General features: G+C 43.4%; 1 protein-coding gene across 3 annotated transcripts in view; it reads right to left on the minus strand.

The window, feature by feature from the left end:
- FILIP1 (filamin A interacting protein 1) overlaps positions 1-21,650 on the minus strand; it is a 148,944-nt gene that overhangs the window by 75,631 nt on the left and 51,663 nt on the right. The gene's annotated exons all lie outside the window — the stretch shown is intronic.

Raw genomic sequence — 21,650 nt, forward strand, 5'->3', positions numbered from 1 at the left:
TCTCTACAACTCTCTGAGCAAAGGCGCAGGGATGCACCAGCACCTGGAGTGGAGCACCCACAGGGACCTCTTGAAGAAGAACAAAAGCTTCCATAGTGTTATTTGTTAAACACTGCAACTCCTTCACACTGCTCTAGTAGGGTTAAGGGACCTTACACACACCACATCCCATATATTACACTTATACGCACAGTAAGGGCCAGTTACACTGCCAAAGCAGCATAAATAGGCCTTAGCATACATGAGAATTAGGCCCATGGTTTAGAAAAAACTGGTGTCATTCACTGCTTGGGAAGGTGATTGACAGCCTGGCAACCAATGGTCCTGATTTGTTGACAAACCAGTTCTGCATGAGCAGTAACAATGCAAGCTTCCTCCTTGTGCCTTGCCAATTTCTTACCATTCTGACCCAGGACATCAGCTCTGAGTGAGTTTGCAGTTTGGTCTCCAAGTCCACTCAGTCCTTAGCCTCTCCAATCACTGCACTAAAGCTGCACTTTAGTGCCCATTGAGGTGGCATGCTTTGGGACAGGACACGTGTGCACTGCAAGCTGAACTGAGTGAGTCAAACTTGTTTCACATAAACTACCAAAGAGCCATTAGATTATATCAAATTTCAGTCATTACCAAAATGGGCTGGATTGGAGTCAAACCAATGACTCATTGGTGAAAGTAAAGCTCCTACAAAGCCCCTGAGCAAATCAGTTTCTTAACTTCTTTCTTCAATTCTGGCTCTGCATAACTTGCCTTCCTGCTAACTGGCACCACATCTTCTCAGAGCTACCTGCCTATCAGTAATAATCTGCTACCCAAGCTAGTAATTAGTTTAGAATTTGCTGATCAAAGAGCTTCTTTATTTCAGTAACATAATGAGAATTCCCCAAGCTATTACGAAGGAGCGTGATGTAAAGTTAAGGGCAAATGATATCATTCATAAGCAATGCTTTCAGGAAACCATTAGAAGTTCATCTGGTATTTTTCACTTTCAAAAACTGTCTTTCTATTCACCATGGCACATTGGAATGATTACACAGGTAAAAGCACCATATAACACAGGATCAAAGTTTACGAAGTCATATTTTATCTCTGATTCATGGCACGGCAGTAGCTGTGAAATCATGGATAGGAGCACATTTTTTATTACTTGTGCTGTTATTTTACACCTGCAGTTTATTAATAGTGCAACAGCTGCTGTGAATAGGATCAGAAACTAGATAAGGTCATAGGTTCCTCATGCAGTGTGGTGATCCCACCAGTGGCTAATTTCCTAAATTCCAATAGACTTTGCAAGCTTTTCACATAGTGCAAATAAAGACCAAGAACAAGGTCTCATATTACACTCCTCTCAAGGAAATCAGGTGGCTGTTCCCACCCTGCTCTCAGCTGTATCTGAGGCATGCTGGGTGATATGTCACTGCAGAGATTGAAGGGACCTCTTGTTTCTGGAAATTCCAGTTAGACAGTTCAGGTGATGCATGTGCAGTAAGGGTTCATCTAGATGAAATTAATGCAGACAACTTCTTCAGGCAGCTGTAGCCCTACTGTGTCTCAGAGGACATTATAAGCAAACACGGATACCAGTGTAAGATTCCTAACAAAAGTCCATTGCTTAGATTTTGTAACTCCTGTTCTCTTGTTAGATTCTTAATAGACTAATTTAAATATTTTTAAAAAATCTTCCTACATTTTGTATTAAAATAAGAAAAAAAATGAAGAAATAAAAATTGGCCACTGCCAAGATATCAAATTGAGGCTCCTTTGAACCATATAATATTAAATTGTCCCTTTAGGGTCCTTCCATTAATATCCTACCTCCTCAGAGTATCCCCATGTACTCTTACAACCACTTTGTCACAGGGTAGCTGGGCTTTGTCCATAGACTGAGTCCAGTACCCTGGAGTGGAGCAGATGAGCCCAACTAAGTTAATTAAAGAGGGCTGGGCTACACCTGGGCATATCAAGGTAATTCTACACAGCAAAGAAAAACCCACAGCTGGCCTGTGCCAGCCAACTTGGGTGGGTAAGGCTGCCTTTCATTGCTGTGTAAACTTCTAGGTTCCAGCCTGAGCCCAGAAATCTACACAGCAATGAAACTGCTCTGCAGTTGGGCCAACCTTGGGTTTTTCTTTGCTGTGTTGGCATATTCTCAAGGGCTGTTAGTAGGCAGGTAGCAGAAGCAAAGACTGAGACAGGCTGAGCTCTTGAGAGGAAAAGCCACAGCAGACTGGAGCTAGCACCTGTGGTTGGTCCCTGGAGCAAGGGGGCAAGCAGCTCAGGGAAGCAGCCCTATGGATGCTAATCCAGGAGGGGAAAAAAGCTGACTGATGCTGGGAGGCTGCCAGGAGCTGGGGTGCTAGAGACTCCTGGGAGGGGGTGGCCCTGAAGCCTGGGGCTCAGGACTGAGTTAAGACTTTGGTTTTGTTTGTTTACCTCTGATATGAAAATAAACCTCCTTGGCTGAGGCTGGGCATAGCAGCGTGCTTTGGATCTGGGGAGACACGATGGCCCTGGTAACAGACGAGCTAGGCATGTGTTGTTGGGATCAAATGTTTACTGTGCACAAGATCCATTGCACAGGCTGCTTCAAAGCTGGAAGCTTGGATATGGTCACTGAGCACCACTGCACATTGCTATGTTTTTTTGCCAAAAACTTGAGAAATAGCTCTTACTCTTACATAAAACCTTGGAAGTATGTTTTTTCTCACTTGTATAATAACTCCAAACATGAAAAAATCCTGTCTTTTTCCCTCTGAAAACAGATGCATAGTTTCCCTAGGTTTAAAGAGTTTTTATTGTCCTCAAAAGCTGCTTTTCACCTGAGCTAAATTCCCCACCACCTGGTGGTATGCAGTTCTCTTGAATGAATTTGTTTTTATATCTACAGGCCCAGGTCTATTTATGTGACTTACAATTTGCAGTTCAAGGAGCCAGGAGATTTCAGGGATGAAAACTTGACTTTCAGCCTTTGTTGTATAGTTTAGCGAAATTTTACAAAAATCCAAGACAGTTCTAGAAATGCTGAGAAAATGAAACTGAAAAGTGTTATCCTGTCCATAGTATGAATAACTTTTACCTTACATTATGACACTGTCAGTGTGATGTGATAGCTGTGAACTGCATATTGCTGTGAGTCTCTTACAACGATAATATAGAAAGTCCTATTAAAATCAGTGTGTGGGGGGAGACATATGTTGGGCCACACTGTCCCTTATGTAAACTCCACTGAAGTGACACCAGTGGAGTTACGTCAGAGAATAATCTGGCCTTTTACAGTTTAAAAAAAAAAGGTCCAAGCTAAAGATGGCAGTGCTATGGAGGAGAAACACTGAGTAACATGTTACTTCTTACAGAAAGCTTCGAAACAGATCAAATGAGCACTAGAAGACATCTGTCTGTTATTTCCTGCCCACACAGCTTTGTTCTGTTTTATTGCCAGTGAGCTCCATAGATGATGTCACTTTTCTCTGAAGAGAACAGGCCACCAGAGCCTTTCACTGACATAATTAATTATCTGTAGTCTGGGCTAGGGCCAGCAAATTCCCATGGCCAGGCTCCTAGAAGTATTAACTCCACACTGCTTGATGCTTTCTGACTTTTAAAAGGCTGCAGTATAATTTTTTGTCTGTTGACATTGAAAAGGAGCTCTGCTCTGTATTATCAAATAATGGGTAGGTTGCTGCAACGTACTGATTTACAGTTTCATGATCTTTGGCAGTGGAGAAGCAAGCTCAGAAGGTCACTGTAGATTATGTACACAAATCAAAGCATGTTGGGATATGTCTTACATGCTTCAGAAATGCATCACAATGTCTAAAACTGCTATTTGGGGTTTGCTATATCCAGCTACATAAATGATATTTTAGCCACAGTTAACCACATAAAAGCATTGTGAACATGACTCGTATCCAGCTACAAGTAGAGACCACAAACTGAACAGCACTAGCTAACAAGAAGAATGCTTTTCAAACCATCTGTAGACTGTACATAGGAAAGAATCATCCACAGTTGCACAGAAAAAGACTCTTATCCATATTTCAAGATTTCTCTGGGGTTCTGTGTTGCAGTGAACAATTTGTTTGCTGATCTCATTTTAGACTTTATTCTTCTTCCAGCAGACAACAAGCTAGTCACGGAATTTATTGGTTTAAATCTATGCTCTGATTTGCAGTAAAGTCATGGTAGTAGATGATCAAAGTTTATACATTTTTCTTCAAGCTATAAAAGGTAACTTTGTTCAAAGCAGATTTTGCCAATAGTTAGTAACTTTGAATTCATAGTTTTTAAGGCTAGAAGAGTCTGTTATGATCATCTAGTCCGACCTCCTGTATATCACATCCCACAGAATCCCATGCAGAAATTCCTGGATCAAGCCCATAACTTCTGGCTAAGGTAAAACATAACTTTTTGTAAGATGCCCAATCTTGATTTAAAAACATGATGTGGTGGATTCGGCAGGACTTGCTTTGGTAAATTGTTCCAATGCCTAACTACCTTCACTTATAAAATGTGTTTTATTTCCAGTCTGAATTTGTTTAGCATCAGATTCCAACCACATGCTCTTGTTATGGCATTGTCCATTAGATCAGTGGTCCCCAAACTGTGGGGCACCTCCCTCTAGGCAGGCAGGGAGGAAAGTCTGGGGAGGGCACAGTGGGCCCTAAGCCAGTCCCCTAGGGGGCGAGGAGGGAGTTCCACCCAGCCCTGCTTTGGCCCAAGCCACCAGCATCCAGTTGCACTCCTGGCCTCCGCTCCCAGCCGCAGCCCCAGCTCCCTGTTGCTGCTAAGCTCCTACTCCCCGCCACATGGGAGGTGTGTGTGTGTGGATGCATTCAATTACTGTTAATGTGGAGACACGAGGAAAAGTGTGGACACCACTGCATTAGATTAAAGAGCCCCCTACAATCAAATCTCTTCCCTGTGCTCCTATTTGTAGATGGTGCTGAAGTCACATCTTACAATTTACTTTGATAAGCTAAATAGACTGAATCTCTTAAGTCTGTCTCTATAAGACAGGTTTTCCAGCCCTTGAATCATTCTCATAGCTCTTTGCTGAACCCTTTACAATTTTTCAACATCCACTCAATAACACCCTCCTCAACAGCCAACCTCTTAAGGAAAATTAGTTTCCCTTGAACAAGAAGAGGGGATCACGCTTTCTCATTGGTACTAATGTCTTCGTAGTCAGCAACACTTCAAGGAAGGATCTTGAAATCACAAAAACCTGTAGATCACCATTTTACTGCATCTAATTCTGATTTACAGGATTTTACGCCACTCTGGCAGTGTAAATGCCATTGAAGTGGGAGTAAAGTATACCCATTTTAAGGCCTTTTTTCACACTGCTATACCAGAGTTGTGTAGAACAGCCTTAGTGTGAATGAGACTCAGGCCTGTTGTTTCATGACTAGCTGGTACCTAATTAAAAAAGGAAGAAAAAGGTGGGTTGAATTGTGACATCAGGGAGAGCCTCCTTTGCTCCTCCTCTCATTCCCCTCTTATTCCAGGTGTTCTTGTAGTCCACACTCTGGATTAGGATCAGGAGATCTGGGTTCTGCTTGTAGTCTGCCACAGGCTTCTTAAAAGACCTTAGCACAAATCATTTAATATCTTTGTGCTTCAATTCCCAGTCTGTATAATGGGGATGACAATACTTCCTTCCCTCCTGGAGATGTTATGAGGCTTAATTCATGAATACATTATTGTGGGTTGAGTGAAAGATCACTGAAGTGGGCAGGTGAAACTACCACCCTTCATTTAAGAGAGCTGTAAGAAAGTTTAGCTCCTTCACAGCAGCCCCCCACCAGCCAGGAAATATAATTATGTGGGTGGAGGGCTTAACTTGTTATTGTTTTGGATAAGAGTGTGTGTGTGTATGGATGCGAGACAAGCTAAGAGAAACAGAAACAGCCAGAAAAAGAAAGCCACACATAGCCAGTTCAAGCAAAATGTAGTGTTGGCCAAAAGAGGTTTAGGGCTGCAAGCGAAGAAACTGTTGTGACAGTTCTCTGGGCTCCCACGACTGTGAGTCACCATGTTCTGCCCTGCCACCAGCATAAGGGAGTCTTGCCTGTGTGTCAGCTCTTTAATGGCACCAGCCTTTCAGCCACTCTCCTCTGGGCTTACTAGCCCCATCTTTGCCTTGCAAGTGAACAAGAGGTGCACCCCAGTCCCAGAGTTCCTTTGAATTGTTCCCCTGTGATATCCAGCCCCTGAGGCTGGTTACTCACAGAAATACCAGATCCTCTGCCCCCAAGGGAGCCGTGTACACCAGTTTACCAGTTTTACCTTAAATCATTGCTCCTGTAAAACCCAGAGCAGTGGCATAGCCAGGTGGAGGGAAGAGGGGGAGCGAAAAAAAAAAGGCACAACCTGCTGCAGCACTTTTACTAACGGGGCAGCGCTCTGGGTCTTTGGCGGCACCTTGGTGGCGGGATCTTTACTTGCTCCACAGGTCTTCGGCGGCATTTCGGTGATGAAGCTTTAGTGCCGCTGAAGACACTTGTAGCGAGTGAAGGTCCTAACGCTGAAGTGCCCGCCGTGTCAGTAAAAGCGCCACAGGGGGTGGCACCTTTTTTTTTTCCACTCCTGGGTGAGTAAAATTAAAAAGGCGCCACTTGTGCTCAGTGGGGGAGTGGCTGCTGCCCCACTTCCCCCCCCCCCAGCTACACTACTGATGCAGAGCACTTATAATAACACAAAGGAAGGCTTACTTAAGAAAAATAATGATTCTACATTTTGGGTAATAGTTTGGCATTGCTGTCTCTTGTACATAGACCACTAAAATAAATCAATCAGACTCAACTTATTTTTTTTTTTAACATTGTGCAGAATCTTGAGGTCAAGGCCAGTAAGCTATGGAAGATGTGGCAAGACCTAGGAGCATGAGAATAGCCAACAATTCTCTGAGTGAAAATGTTACATTTCTCTCATTTAAATCAACCAATAGGTGGAGCCTGTAACCCTAGATACAAGACACTTTCTCAGAGTTCAGGTTCCCACAAGTATGGTTTGAAAGCTTATATTTGCTGTTATTAAAATGCATTTTGGAAGGAAAAATATTAGTTTTGATTTCAAGAGATTATCTGCTCCTCAGCTGAGGATCAGGAGACACAAACTTAATAAATACACCATTAGGGCAGTAAAGCCAATAAAACCAGACTAGGAGCCACAAACGCAAACATTAATTAATGACTGTTGATGACTCAGTCCTGCCCTGCAATGTGACCTGTGATACAGACATTCACCGCAAGTTTGCTTCAAAAATCCCAGATAGATTAGAGCTGGAGCGACTATAAAACTGCCATGTGTTACAAGAGCGTCTGACATGTTCCCTCAGCAAAGAATGAGTCTTCAGTGAAGTACATGGGAAATTATACAAGCAGCTCCCATCGCTGTTACTACATAATTCCTCATTAACTGAAGGACAAAATATCTTCTGAGGTCAGCTGATCAAAAAAACCCTTTTACCCATTAACATCAAAAGGTAATAATGGAAGAAAAGAACGTGGATCGTAATTTGCTCCCTTGGAAGCTAATGGAAGTTCAGCCATTGACACTTCTGGGAGAAAGATTGTGTCTCATAATTTTAGGAATGGTGGTGCCGGACTGTTCAATTCTAAAAGGCTAAGACGAGAAGGCTAAGGATATTTCAAAAGAAATGTGTATGACACTGGTAAAACTAGGTGCCAGCTCTTGCCAAAGTTGTAGGCATCCACCAAGCACTGACAACTTCATAGCTGGAAACCAGACCAGTTCACCTGTATGTTAATATTGTTCAAGACGGGTGTTGAACTTGTAAGAATGTGTTTAACGTTTAGACTCTATAAAATGCTTGTAAGTTGCGGCATGCAGTAATCTTATTTGTAAAATGTCTGTATTCCATGCTATAATATGTAAATTTTGCTTTATAACTGTAAAATTTCCTGTTCTGAACTTGTGAACCTAGACAAGAAAAGTAGTTTCCCCACCCATCCAGAAGAAATATCAAGACTAAGTGGACCACTGTGGAACATCACAACAAAAAGGCTGGACAAGGGCCCTCTTCTACCCAGGAAGGTGCTATATGCAAGAAGGTAGGCCCCATCAGTCTGAATTCTAGAAGAGGGAATAAAGATGGCTAACATGAAGATTTTTCATCTTTTTGCTGTTCGGACTCTGCCAGGGCTGCAGCTATGAAACAGAAGCAGAGATTCCCAGAGTCAACCTGGACTAGCCCTAAAAAACATTCAGTGCTGACAGATTGCTACATCTGTGCCACCTTTTGGAACCATAGACCAAACTCATTTGTGTATGTATTGGGGTAGCCAAACTTACTGACCCTCTGAGTCACATATGACAGTCTTCAGAAGTTTGAGAGCCAAGGCGCACCTGCCAGGGCTTGGGGCTTCAGCCCTGTGGGAGGCACCTGCCTGAGCTTGGGGCTTCAGTTGCTTTTGCTGCTGCCTCTCCCCAAGGAGCTAAAGCAGAGACCCATCCCTGCAGCTCCCAGCTGTTTGCCACTGCTCGCCAAGCAGAGCTAACACCTGGAAGCTGAAGGGGGGAGCTGCTGAGGGAAAGTAGGGGAGTATGTCTAAGGGTGTGTGACTCAAGCTGGTGGGAGGACCAAACCTTTAAATTGTGACACCCCCCCCCCCATACATACATACACACACACACACACACTTACAGGCAGCCATCGTCTCTGGTAGAAGTCCCTAGCCCCACCACAGGGCAGAATCTCTGAGCTCTAACCCCAGTCTGGTAGATGGAGAATGGTGGGTTTGGAGGGCTCTGGGAGCTGTACTTTAATGGCAAAAGAGCTGCATATGGCTCACAAGCTGCAGTTTGGCCACCCCTGGTATATATGTTATCTGCTTTCACCTGTAAATAACCCTCTCATTTCTTTTTCCTAGTTAATAAATCCTTAATTAGCTACCAATATTGTCTTTGGTGTGAGATGTATGGTACAAAGTGATCTGGGGTTAGTGACTGGTCTCTTGGGACTGGAAGCAACCTGAATATTTTGTGATTTTTGGTGTAAATGGCCACTGATCACTAAGGCCAGCAACAAGATAGGCTGAGATGCCCAAGGGGACTGTCTGTGACTCCATGGTCAGACTGTTACAGTGACTCAGGAGTTCACATTGTTACTGGGTTGGTGAAATCTAATTATAGAACATAACACCAGTTTGAGGTGTCTACCTTGCTTTTGACAATCTGCCCTGAGATTGGCACTCCCAGTTGTGAGCCATTCCAGTCAGCATGACAAGGTGCTCTTAGCCCTCCCTCAAGTCTAGACTAGAAGATTCAGTGGAGCTAATCCCCCTCCCTCCTCCGTTATTCCTTCTCTGTTCTATTACCAGTGCTTAGTTGGCACAACAGAGACAGACTCTGGTGTTCACAGTTCATGGAGGAGGACAGACGGAGCTATTATGAAGGAGCTATTCACCCTACAGTTAACTATAGGTAACAGCTTAAAAACCTCCAGCTAATGTTTTTATAAACAAAGTTTTTAAACAATTATCTACTTTTAAGGAAGTTTTATTACTAAAGAGCCAGCTTAACTTCAGTGGAAACAGAAAATGCTGAAATAAATCACCATACTTCAGCAAACTGTGTCTTAGTACTTTCTCTTGCAAAAACAGCAGGGCTCCATTTTATAATTCTAAATTTTTGAGAGTAAAGATTTGTGGTATGCTGGCTCAGATTGCCTTGAATGATAGTGCTTAAGCAGTGTATTGATGGTACACTATAGCAAAACTGATGATTAGATGGAATTTACCTCTGATAACAATTCCATTCATAAAGCACTTACCATCTGAAATCTACTTTAGTTTGGTATCATGTCAAAAACATGAGTTGCTAGAAAAGAAACATGTATTCAGTCAGATCTGAGGAAATAGCTTAGCTCCTTGTAGCAATACTGTTTTTTGCTCTCTCTCTCTCTCGTATATGGTATCTGCATAGTAACATTCTCTAGATGCAGTTGTAGGTCCATAAGCCATTTCAAGGTCTCTTCTCTGACGTGTTCTTGCTACTTTACTCTTCTAGTGCTATCATTCTGCTGCCATCTCAAGTCCCTCCTTCTCCTTCATTCCCTTCCTTCTTTCTCAGTCCCTCCTTCTTTTTCCTCTTCCTACTCTCTATGTCAAATTCATTGGTCTCTGTTCCATTCCTCCTTTCCTCTTCATCTCCCTTCCTCCATCATTCTACCCTTTTATTTCATTCCATTTCATTTAACCTAGTTCTCTTTCCTGTCTCTTTCCCTGCCTCCTTTTTTCTGTTCCTGTGTATATACCTAGAATTTTCTCAGTGCTTTAGTAAAGTTAACTCTCATCCAAGCAATATGGTCAGAGTGGACTAAATCAACCCACTCATAGTGCTCAGCATAGTTAATAACAACTTCACCAAACCACTACATGCATATGCTTCCTGCTCTACTCAGCTCTCCTTCTCACCTCTCAGACACATCTTTATCAATCCTGTTCACCCACACTCCATTCCAGATGACCAATGCTTCTCACACCAGCTAATACTCCTGATGGCCATTTCAGAACTCCCTCCACTTCCCTCATCTCACATACACCATTTGATTCTATTGCTTCCCTCTGGATTGATTCTCCAGCAGCTTCTCCTCACTTCCCTTTCTAAGTGAGTCCCCCTCAGAAATCATAATGTAGCACCTCCATATACCACCACACCAACAGCCCCACCTTCTCTGCTCCAGTATTCAAGCAACTAATTATTTAATCAAATCAATTCAAGAATGTGAGAGCAAGTGCTCCAGGGGGAAAGAATGAGTATGTCCAGTATTTCTTTAACCACTTTCGGTATCACCCATCACAACAGTGTTTAAGCCTATCACCACAATTTCTGATGGAGGGAAATACAGTACAAGAGGACAGAACCAGTTCTTACTGCCACAGTGACAGCACTGTAAATACCCAAGAGAGATGGGAGGAAAGATGATGTAAGAAGATAGAAGATGGACAATAAAGTGATCCAGGTACACATAGTTATCTAAATGTAGACTAATATTGATCTCCAAATGTGGAGATAAGGTCTTTTTGATTTCAGACCAATTCTCCAATTTGCCAAAGCCATTTTGAATTCACCCTCTCCTCCAAAGTGCTTGCAACCCCTCCCAAGTTGGTATCATCACAAATTTTATAAGTATACTCTCCACTCTATTATCCTACTCATTAATGAAAATATTGAATAGCACCAGAACCAGGACAGATCCCTGCAGGACCCCACGAGATTCGTCCTCAACTAGCCATTGATAACTATTCTTTGAGTACAGTCTTTCAACCAGTTTTCATCATCATCAAACACACACAGTCTACTAAGGACCTTGAGAATCAAAGAATCACAAAAATATAGGGCTGGAAGGGACCTCAAGAGGTCATCAAGTCCAATTCTCTGCACTGAAGCAGGACCGACTAAATCTAGACCATCCCTGACAAATGTTTATCCAAACCGTTCTTTAAAACCTCCAATGACGGGGATTCCACAACTTTCCTTGGAAGTCTATTCCAGAGCCTATCTACCCTTATAGTTCGTAATATCTAACCTAAATTTCCTAACTTCAGTATACATGGAGAACAATTGGTCACCATCCTCTTTATAATAGCCCGTAATATATCTGAAGATTGTTTTCTCAAGATTAAACATGCCCATTTTTTTAACTTTTTCTCATAGGTCGTCTTTTCTAAACATTTTATCATTTTTGTTGCTCTCCTCTGGACACTCTACAATTTGTCCACAACTTTCCTGAAGTACAGCTCCCAGAACTGGATGCAGCACTCCAGCTGAGGTCTCACCAGCACCTCATAGAGCAGGACAATTGCCTCCTGTGTCTTACATATGACACTCCTGTTAATATAAGACCATTGCACTCTCCAGAGTGACCACATCTGAGAGCACTGCACTAGGCATCATGTAGTGAAGTTCCCAGCTTTGGCTCAATTCTGCAAATCCATGAATTTCTGAAGCAGTCGCACTGGCAGTGCCAGGTAGAGTCAGGGTTTGCATTCTTTCAAGCTTCTATGGAGAGTCTGACAGCATAGTGCACTGGTTGCTTTTATCCATTCTGACAACACATCCAAAGAGCACACAACACCACTTTTGAATATAACAAGTGTAACCCTTCTGCCCCTCTGAGTTGGCAGCAACAAGGGCCGGGTTCAGTATCCAGGGGTTCCGTTTCAATAACACAATGCCAAACCAGCTCGAGCCCCCACCCAGTGACCTGGAAAAATCTTACACACACCCCTAGGCGCCTCGAAGAGGCAATACTTCCCCTCTCGCAAGCACAGAGTCTCGGTGTAGCAGAAAAGGTATAATTACATGAGATAAACAACAAGCATTAAATTGGGAAAACACCTCAACTAGAGTTCCTAGACCAAACCGTGAGCAAAGACCCACCCCAGGAAATTGGGCCGTATCCTTTTCCCTGGGTCCTTGAGTCCAGCAACCCCCAAATCACCCACAGTCCCAAAAGTCCCACAATCCAGAAGTCTCTGTCCTGGGTCAGTGCAGCCCCAAAGTTCGAGTGTCTAGCTGCAGAGGTCCCTCCCCCCAGCCTGGGTAGAAAGGGGCACCTTACATGGTCTGGGGCCAACTGCCCTGCCTCTCCGTGGGGTTCTGCTTCTGCCTTCTCCACGAACTGTTCCACTTTACCAGCCACTCCACTCTGCTTCTCCAGCTGTGCTCACAAACTGCTTCGCTCCACCAGCCGCTCTGCTCCACCAGCTGTCCCGTGAGCTGCTCCAGCTGTCCACGCAAACTGCTCGGCTCCGCTCACTCCGTGGGCCGCTCCACCCGTCCCACAGCTATTCCGCTTTGCCAGCTGCTCTGCTCCACCAGCTGTCCTGTGATCCGCTCCAGCTATCCCAACAAACTGCTCCATTCCACTCTGCCAGCTGCTCTGTTCCGCCACATAGCTTCAGGATCCCCCACTAGTTAGCACAGCACTCAGTGTTCTCAGCTCAGTAATTCCAGCTCTTTAGTGATTTCAACTCTTAGTGATCTCAGCTCATAGTAGGGGAGCCCCCGTGCTAGTGCACTATTAGCCCAAAGTGAGTTCAGCTCAGTAACCTGTATCTAGATTCTTAAGGGAATAAAAAATCAACTCTGACATTCCACAGTGGAGAGAGGAGTGGGTGGAACTGGTGCTTCTGGCTCCACATGCAGCCTATGCCACCAGGCACAAATACCTATCCCCAACCTCTCTCAATTCACTGGGTTATGGAACCCATGTCCCTTGCCTAGCAAATACCACCCAACTGAGGTTGAGTCAATTCTGTCAAAAAGCAGTCCCACAGCTCCCCATTCAAACAATCAGGGTGACAAACTCCACTCCTCCCACCCCAACAGCAAAGAAACTGGGGATCCCAGAGCTGTCAAAACAACCATCCCGGGCTGCCGTTGGGGTAAGTGTGCCTATGCAAATACACTCTCTGAAATTCTTTCCACCAGATGTCAGGGTAGAGCTCATCCTGACTCTGCTTACACAAGCAATGGAAGGAATGCTAGATCTTTGTGAGGCTCTGACATTTTGCACAGAGTCAAACCACCTTATGCTCAGGATTTGGTGCTAACACCACATATGGAATGCCTCTAGCCCAGCGGTTCTCCAAAGTGGGTCATGAACCCATTTTAATGGGGTCACCAGGGCTGTCATTAGACTTGCTGGAGCCTGGGGCCAGAGCCAAAGCCTGAGTCCCACTCCCCAGGGCCAAAGCTGAAGCTCAAGCCGCACCGCTCGGGGCCAAAGCTGAAGCCTGAGGTCTTCAGCTCTAGACAGTGAGGATCAGGTTACATGCCCCTGCCTGGGGCTGAAGACCTTGGACTTTGGCTTTGGTCTCCTTACTCAGGGAGGTGGGACTTGGACTTTGCTCTGGCCCCCGACACCTGGGGTGGTGGGGCTTGGGGAGGCTCAGGCTTTGGTTCCCTCTCTGGGGCCGTGTAGTAATTGTTGTTAGAAGGGGGTTGCAGTGGAATGAAGTTTGAGAATGCCTGCTCTAGCCATTCCTAGACCCTGTGGGAGTCCAGGGCTCTGATCCATATAGCAATACAGGTAGTACACAGATTTGAATGTGATCTCTGAATGTAATCTCAGAGCAAAGATGTTTTTGTGTCCATCAGTAAGACAAGAAATCTTGCAGGAGGAAGTGAGAACTATTTGTTGAAGAACTTCTGGTTTGCTGCGACCATTTTAATTCTGCTTGCAGCCCAGCTAGATGAACTTGACAACGCTCTCCATGGTTCTTGACCCCACTTCCTTCTAGGACTCTCATGGCCCAGCTCTCAGGTTCTGGACCTCAACTAGGTTTGCACCCACCTTATAGTAATTTAATCTATACCACATGTCCCTAGTTTTCTTATGAGAATGTCACATGGGACTGTGTCAAAAGACTTACTAAATAGTCTACAGCTTCCCTCTTATCCACTAGACTAGTAAGCCTGCCAAAGAAGGAAATTAGGTTGGTTTGCCATGATTTGTTCTTGACAAATCCATGTTGGCTATTCCTTATAGCCCCATTATCCTCTAGGTGCTTACAAACTGACTGTTTAATAATTTGTTCCAGTATCTTTCTAAGTACTGAAGTTAGACTGACTGGTCTATGATTCCTAGGTCCTCTTTGTTCCAATTTTTAAACGTAGGTGCTACATTTGTCCTTTTCCAGCCTCTGGGACCTCATCCGTCCTCCACAAGCTCTCAAAGATAATCACTAATGGTTCCAAGATTACTTCAGGTAGTTCCCTGGAGTGGAACTGCTGGACTGGAGAGGGTGGTGGAAACAGGCTAAACTTGGTGCTGCTGGAAAAGAGGAGTTTGGGGACAGAGGCTGGATCACTAAAAGGAGAGGGATGGTGGTGATGGATGGGAGAAGTGGAGATAGTGATCAGAGGTAAGTGAGACAGGAGTGGGAGTGGATTTGGAGATGAAGGATGAAGAAGATATGAAACTGGAAAGGAATGAAAGATAGACCATTGTGGAAAGTGGAGGAGAACATAGCTGGAAAAGAAAAGAAGGAAAAAGAGAGAGAAAGCTAAGGGAAGAGTGAATGTCAGATACTGACAAAGAGAGAAATGTAAAGTAGATTAGAATAGAATATAGTAATATACAATGGAAAGAAAGAAAAATGGGGTGAAAAGAAAGAGCAAGAAAAGGCTGTAATAATTTATGACTCTTCATTATTTATTAGAAAGATGAATGACAAAATGCTACAGTAAACTACCCAAAACAGTGTTAGAGTATGTGCTATATACATACATGTGCACACTATTTGAATTTGTAAGTAAAGGGGATTTCCCTATATCTTCAGGAGGTCATTCCTTTGTGGGGTTATGACTACCAAAATCTCCCCCAAAGCCTTAGCAAACAGAATAACAATTAACCCTTAAAGCCTTCATAATATGTGACACAGTAGTCCACTGGTGCCAGTAGGGAAAAGGTTCACTGTTCTTTACAAGCAGTTCCTGTTTCAGACCAACCACACTCACTACACCACTTTCCTGGTATTTATCCATGAAGAGTAGTTTGTGAGGAGTCTACTGAAATGTTGTAACTTATCAATACTCAAAATGAATGTGAGATGTGTACAGATAATATTTAAAGAACAATGGACCTATATTGAAAACTATGCCTTATGGTAAAGTAAAAGCTAGTCACTCAAAAGTTAGGGACTCATATGTCTCAGTGATGGCCCATTTAACTGGGATGGAGTTATCACCCCTCCCTGCTCATCTGGTGATGTAATACAAGGTTCAATTGTCTACCCTTGCCCCATCCCAGAACAACTCTCAAATGAAAAACTATCCAAGACAACTGCAAACAATTGAAACCACTTGGAGTTAAAAAGGAACATTAGAACAGATAGAGGAACAAATAAAGACAAAAGACTGATGTAGTTTATCACAGGGTGGAGGAAGACACTCTGCATCCATTTCACTGAGGAGACATGTTGCTGGCTGGGAGTGTTTCATGAATAATTGGAGAACCAGGCTCCTGTGAAGTCAGCTGGCTCTACAACAAACTGAACCTGGAGGGTGAGGATGAGGGGTTGGAAAGAGAAATCTATTTTATTAGATAGGAAAGGTAACTATCAAGAAGTGTAGGGCCTAGTTATGTTTTATGATTTTATTTTGTATTGTAACCATTTGTTTTCATCACTCTCACTTGTTCCCAGTGGAACCCCTATTCTTTCTTAAATAAACCTTCTTTAGTTTTATTAAAAGTATTGTGCATTACACAGGAGCAGAAATTTAAGGTAAAACTGGTAAACTGGGGTATGCTGCTCTCTTGAGAGCAGAGGATCTAGAATCTCGGCGAGTAGCCAGTGCCAGGGGCTGGATATCACAGGGGAACAATTCAAGGGGACTTGGACCCTGGGAGGCACCTAATGTTAACTTGCAAGGCAAAGACAGAGCTGGCTTAGCCCAGAGGAGAGCCCTCGAGAGTGACTGACTAGTTGGTGGGGTTAGGGAGCTAGCACCAGCTACCGCAGGCAAGACTACCTCTCATTAGAAGCAAGGGGTAAGAAGGTGACTCTCAGTCCCTGGTACCATGAGAATCAGTTCCAATATACCTCTCACTGACAGGTCTAAGACAATCGATAGTTGAATCTTGCAGCATGCGCTGAATTCAACAAGTCCTGGGCCTGCCAGAGAGAGAAGTGAGTTCTTAGGCCTTGCCTATATGGTGGATTTGTCCCCATGTCAGTCACCAGTGGTAACTGCCAGTCATAGATAAGGAGAACCACAATTTATGCCAACATAGTTTATCCCAGTTTCAAACAAAGGTAAGCTCCACAGGTGCAGTTAGTGGCTTTGTCTGTTAGCTGTGGAGGTCTGGACAAGTGCAGCTGCACCAACAGCTGGACAATGATGGCTGTGATTAGGGCAAACCTCATTGTAGCCAAGACTTTAGCCAAGGACTTGAATGTAGATGTCCTGCTACCAGGCCCCTCTTTTTTATTACTGGAAGTACTAGCCTGAGTACTAGCTTGAATGTATGCAACTGATACAGTGTAGCATAGGAAGAGATGCGATCCCTCAGAGAGCTGGGCCCAAAGCAGTTAGAATTTTATAGGTTAAAACCAATGCCTTACATGCGGTGTGAACTGGTAGCCTTAGTCCAGTTCCTAATGTTCAGGCATTCACATTACAAATTAGACTCTTATTAGCACTCTCTCCAGAGAGGCCAATGATTGAATGGACACACCAAGAAGAAATCCCTCCAGGCTCAGAATTGGTGGTATGGTGGAAACTTGCATTGCCATTGACTACTCTGGGCCTATTGCTCTTAAAAGAAATGAAGAACTCCAGTCTTCAGGGCTCTCAATCTGGTGCCTTTCATGAGCATAGGCGTGGGAACGAGGGGTGTGGAAGGTGCTGCAGCACCCTTTAGTTTTACATGAGGCTGCTGGACCTGCACCTGGGGCTCCGCTCCTGGCCCTGCATCCGGGGTTCCACATCTGACCCAGCAATGTCCTCAACCTCACCCCCCTTACCCCTGTCCATGTACCCCCCCTCCAGAACCCATGGCCCTGCTCCCGGCCACAGCAGCGGGGGGCACAGACAGGGGCAAGGAGGGGCACAGCTCCCCCACTCTAAAAAGTATTCAAGCCCCACTATTCATAAGCATTAAAATTAATTGTAAAATGAAACCATGTTTTTAAAGGATAAATAATCTCTGCCTATTTGTCATGCAATGTTTACACCTTTCACAATAAGCTACTAAAAAGATATTACATCTGACCATTTGAAAGAATGATGATTTCTCAGGGCAGCTGTTTTGTGTAAATTCATGTTGTTTTTTTCACACCCCTGATTAACATAAGTTATATCGATAGAGGTAGTGTAGACATGGCTTGTTTAAAGAGTGCAAGAGACAAATGTAACTGGTAACCTCTGAGCTGTGTCTGATATATACCAGTGCCACACTAGGGAATCATGCTAACTAGATATAACTAGAGGGTTGAGTTGAAAGGTGCTTCTACTTTAATTGGTGTGAAGTGTAGATTTTAAACTTGGTAGACAGTTTCCTACATCTATCAGGCAACAGCCAAAAACCTGGCTCATAAATGATTTTCCTTGAAAAAAATAACTATTCCTAGTGGAATACTGCATTTGCAGAGATTTTATTATTGTTTTTTTGTCTGAAATAGGAGGGAGGCTGGTAAAAATGTGTACATGCTGCTTCCTGTTTCCTTTCAGGCCCCTGATCAGGAAATGTTTAACATTGGGGTGGATATTTCTGTAGATTAATGGCTGCTGTTTGGAAAGTAGAGAGGGAACATTTTCTTGCCAGTACAAACATGTAGATGTATCAGACTAAAGTCTGTGTACCACAGATAGGATGACACTTTAGCTGGAAAGATCCCCGATGCCTCTGCTGTTCTATTATGGTAATCTATGCCTTTTCTTTTGTGTCACCGAAATCACTGAAAGCACAGGGATATTATTCTTTCATGTCTGACTGTAGTTCAGGTTCTTTTTTCTTTTTAAATCAATTTTTCATGATTTAAAAACCTGCAGACATTTTTCATGTTGTTACTGGGGAAACATCCTCTGTAATTGTTTACCCTTATGCGAGAGGTGGGTGGTTAAAGACTACATAATCTCTGCTTGTTTTCTGTAAGCAGTAAGATGCTGCAGAATAATAACTATTGTATCAAGCAGTGTGTGGCTTTTTCAATCAATTCCTGGCATGAGCTTGTTCATATTCCCTCCTGGAGAGGCTGTCCTTCAGGCTCTCCTGCCCATGGATATTGGGAAGAAGTCTAATTACTGCAAGTTTGTAAATGCATTTTTTCCTTCTGCTTTCTTACAGACCAACATTTAGGCACTGGTGACTTTAGTGGTTTATGAAACTCTATTCTTCTGTAAACTCAGTAACTAGACATAGCCACGCTAGGAAATTTGAGACAGATAAATCAGTGTTTGACGTGGCTCTAGGAACCAAAACTCAAGCAAGCTACTGGAGGTCACTGTAGTTTTTAAAAAAAATTACAACTATCACGGTTAGGAGATGTCCGTATAGCTTGTTAGTATTTTCAGCCCCTGGAGCAGAAGCTAGGGATTCACATCCCATACTAAGGGCTCATTATCCGTACTGACAGCAATGCAACAAAATGCTGGGAGGTCTCTGCATCGTTAGAAGTGTGATAAATTAGATCAGTTGCCTTGTAGATGTTAAAGATTTTATGGCACTTTTTGCAAAGATATTGGTTAATCCTAGATGCAAAGCCTGCAGTCATTCTCCCAATAAAACCTTGTCAGATGTGTCTATGTGATGTTTGTTCTGCTGCTGTTTAAATGGTTTCCAAATACAAGGCTGTACACCCTATTTTGTGTGTCCTGGACCCTGTCTCAATATCTTGAGTAGGAAAGGTGCTTTATAAAGCACTTAAACCATAGCACCAGAGCTGTGGCTAACAGGAGTCTCTTGTTCTAGAGACTAGCTAAGTAATGTAACTTGAACAATCCAGAAGGTTTGAAGACCAAGCTAAACCCAGAGTTTGATTTGGCTCTGTGAATCAAAACACTAGTCAAGCCACTACAGTTGACTCTACACATCTGAAAAAGAAAATACGTAAAACGATACAGTGTAGTAGGTCACTACGACAGCCAGGGAGTAGTGCCAGAATATTCACCCTGGCATAATTCTTTTTTGGCTTGTCCTCATTTATGATCACAAAGCCCAGACCTTCATCTCAAGCCAGGCTTCTTTGGCCTGCCCACTCTATTAACAATTCAATGCATTTAGAATAATTGGGTAAATAAATCAAATTGGTTTTTGAAGCAATATTAAAAACCCAACGGATTAACAATTAATACTTTCCATTTCAATAACACCTTCTTCCTGAGGATCTCAAAATGCTTCACAGACATGAACAAATTTAGCTTCACTGTCCTCTTGTGGGGTAGGTATCAGTAGATTCTATGCTCTTTGTGGCAGGGACTATCCATTTGTTTGAATAGTGTCTAGTACAATGGGACTACATCTTGACTGAGAACTTTGGATGCTACTGCAGTTCAGATGATGATTGTGCTCAGTTGCCATGTGAGGATATGGCATATGAGAAGGTGGATGGATGGGCCTTTAATCTTTCTGTTCCCTCAATGTAAAGTGAGAGACAAAGACTGAAGACCCAGCTGTGCTTCAGTGAAGTCCACAGGAATTTACATGAATGGAAGCAGGATCAGCAATGCTTATTTTGCAATGAAAGAGGTGGCGGGGCTCAAGCTGGGTGGCAGGAGAGTGGCTGCTGCTGGCCAGCACTGGGCATGATATGGTGTTGCTACCATTACTTCTGCATTGCTGCTGCCAGCTGTGCTGCCTTCAGAGCTGGGCAGCCAGAGAGTGGCAGTTACTGACTGGGCACCTAGCTCTGAAAGCAGTGCCACTGCCAGCAGCAGCACAGAAGTAAGGGTGGCCTGGAATACTGTATTGCCACCCTTACTTCTGTGCTGTGGCTGGCAGCAGCACTGTCTACAGAGCTGTCCAAGGGACCAGCATGGAGTTATGAACTGCCAAGACTAGAGGTGCCAGGGTAATCCCTGGCAAGCCCCAGCACAAATTAAGCACTGGGGATCAGGCTGTAAGTGACTTAACTCAAGTTAGACAGAATTCCACAACAGAGTCAAGAATAGAAGCAAATTTCCTGCCATGTTGACTTGTGCCTTCACCACAAAAGTGTACTTCATCCCTCCTCCATCAGTGATGCATACAAATCACTGAACTGATTTCTGCTTAAATCTTTCAGGAAACCATACATGTGCTAAATGATTCATCAGATCAGACTGTATTGAACACTACAGCTGTGTGTGACAGTTCTGCTTTGCAAAAATTAACACTGATATTTTCAAACATAGTTGCAAATCTCATCCAAGGTGAAATTTTTTCATTTATAACAGTACACAGGGCTAGTGAAATTCTGCCTCAGAAGCAATAGCATGACTTTTTGTAAAACTAAATCAGACAGAATTTCATTCTCTTTATTTCCATTTGTCATAGAGAAATTATGGTTGTATTCGTCTGGAAAGGTGCCTTTTGTTTGTGACAAATTAAAGTCGAAAACCAAAGAACAATTTAGTTTCTGCCACTAAATAAAAAAAAAAAAAGCTGATTTCTCTTCTCTGCTGATAAGATTATTTTTTCTTTTATACAGATCTACTAAGAAAGCAATCAATCAATGTGCCTTGGTATTTTGGTGATGAAATATGGATGGAATACTAGTGTTCAGTAATGAGCTCAGGCCTAGTGTTTTTGCAGTGCTGGTGTAACTCAGGTTTCTCACTGGTTGATCATTCACAACATAATTGCTTCCTGCCAGTGGATTAACAGAGAGGCAACAGGAATCTAAAACTAAAGGAAAAGTCCAGTGAATGTGGCTTTCAGGAAAAGCAGGGCATAAAAAAAGTGCTGTGTAATAGTGGTTCACTGGAAAGAAGGGGTTAGGGATGATAAAAGCTCTGACCACATTTAAACTGCACCTGGGTACTTTAGGAGAAATGCAGAGAGGGGACGCTACTATGAAAAAAAATCCCATTCCCCCTGTTATAGCACCATCCCAGCTGCAGGTAAATGTGTCAACTCAGCCAGGAAAATCGGTATAGCTTTCGGAATGTTGCTGTGGTTCACAAATATAAACACAAGT

This window comes from Chelonoidis abingdonii, chromosome 3 (assembly GCF_003597395.2).
Source record: "Chelonoidis abingdonii isolate Lonesome George chromosome 3, CheloAbing_2.0, whole genome shotgun sequence".
NCBI lineage: Eukaryota > Metazoa > Chordata > Testudines > Testudinidae > Chelonoidis > Chelonoidis abingdonii.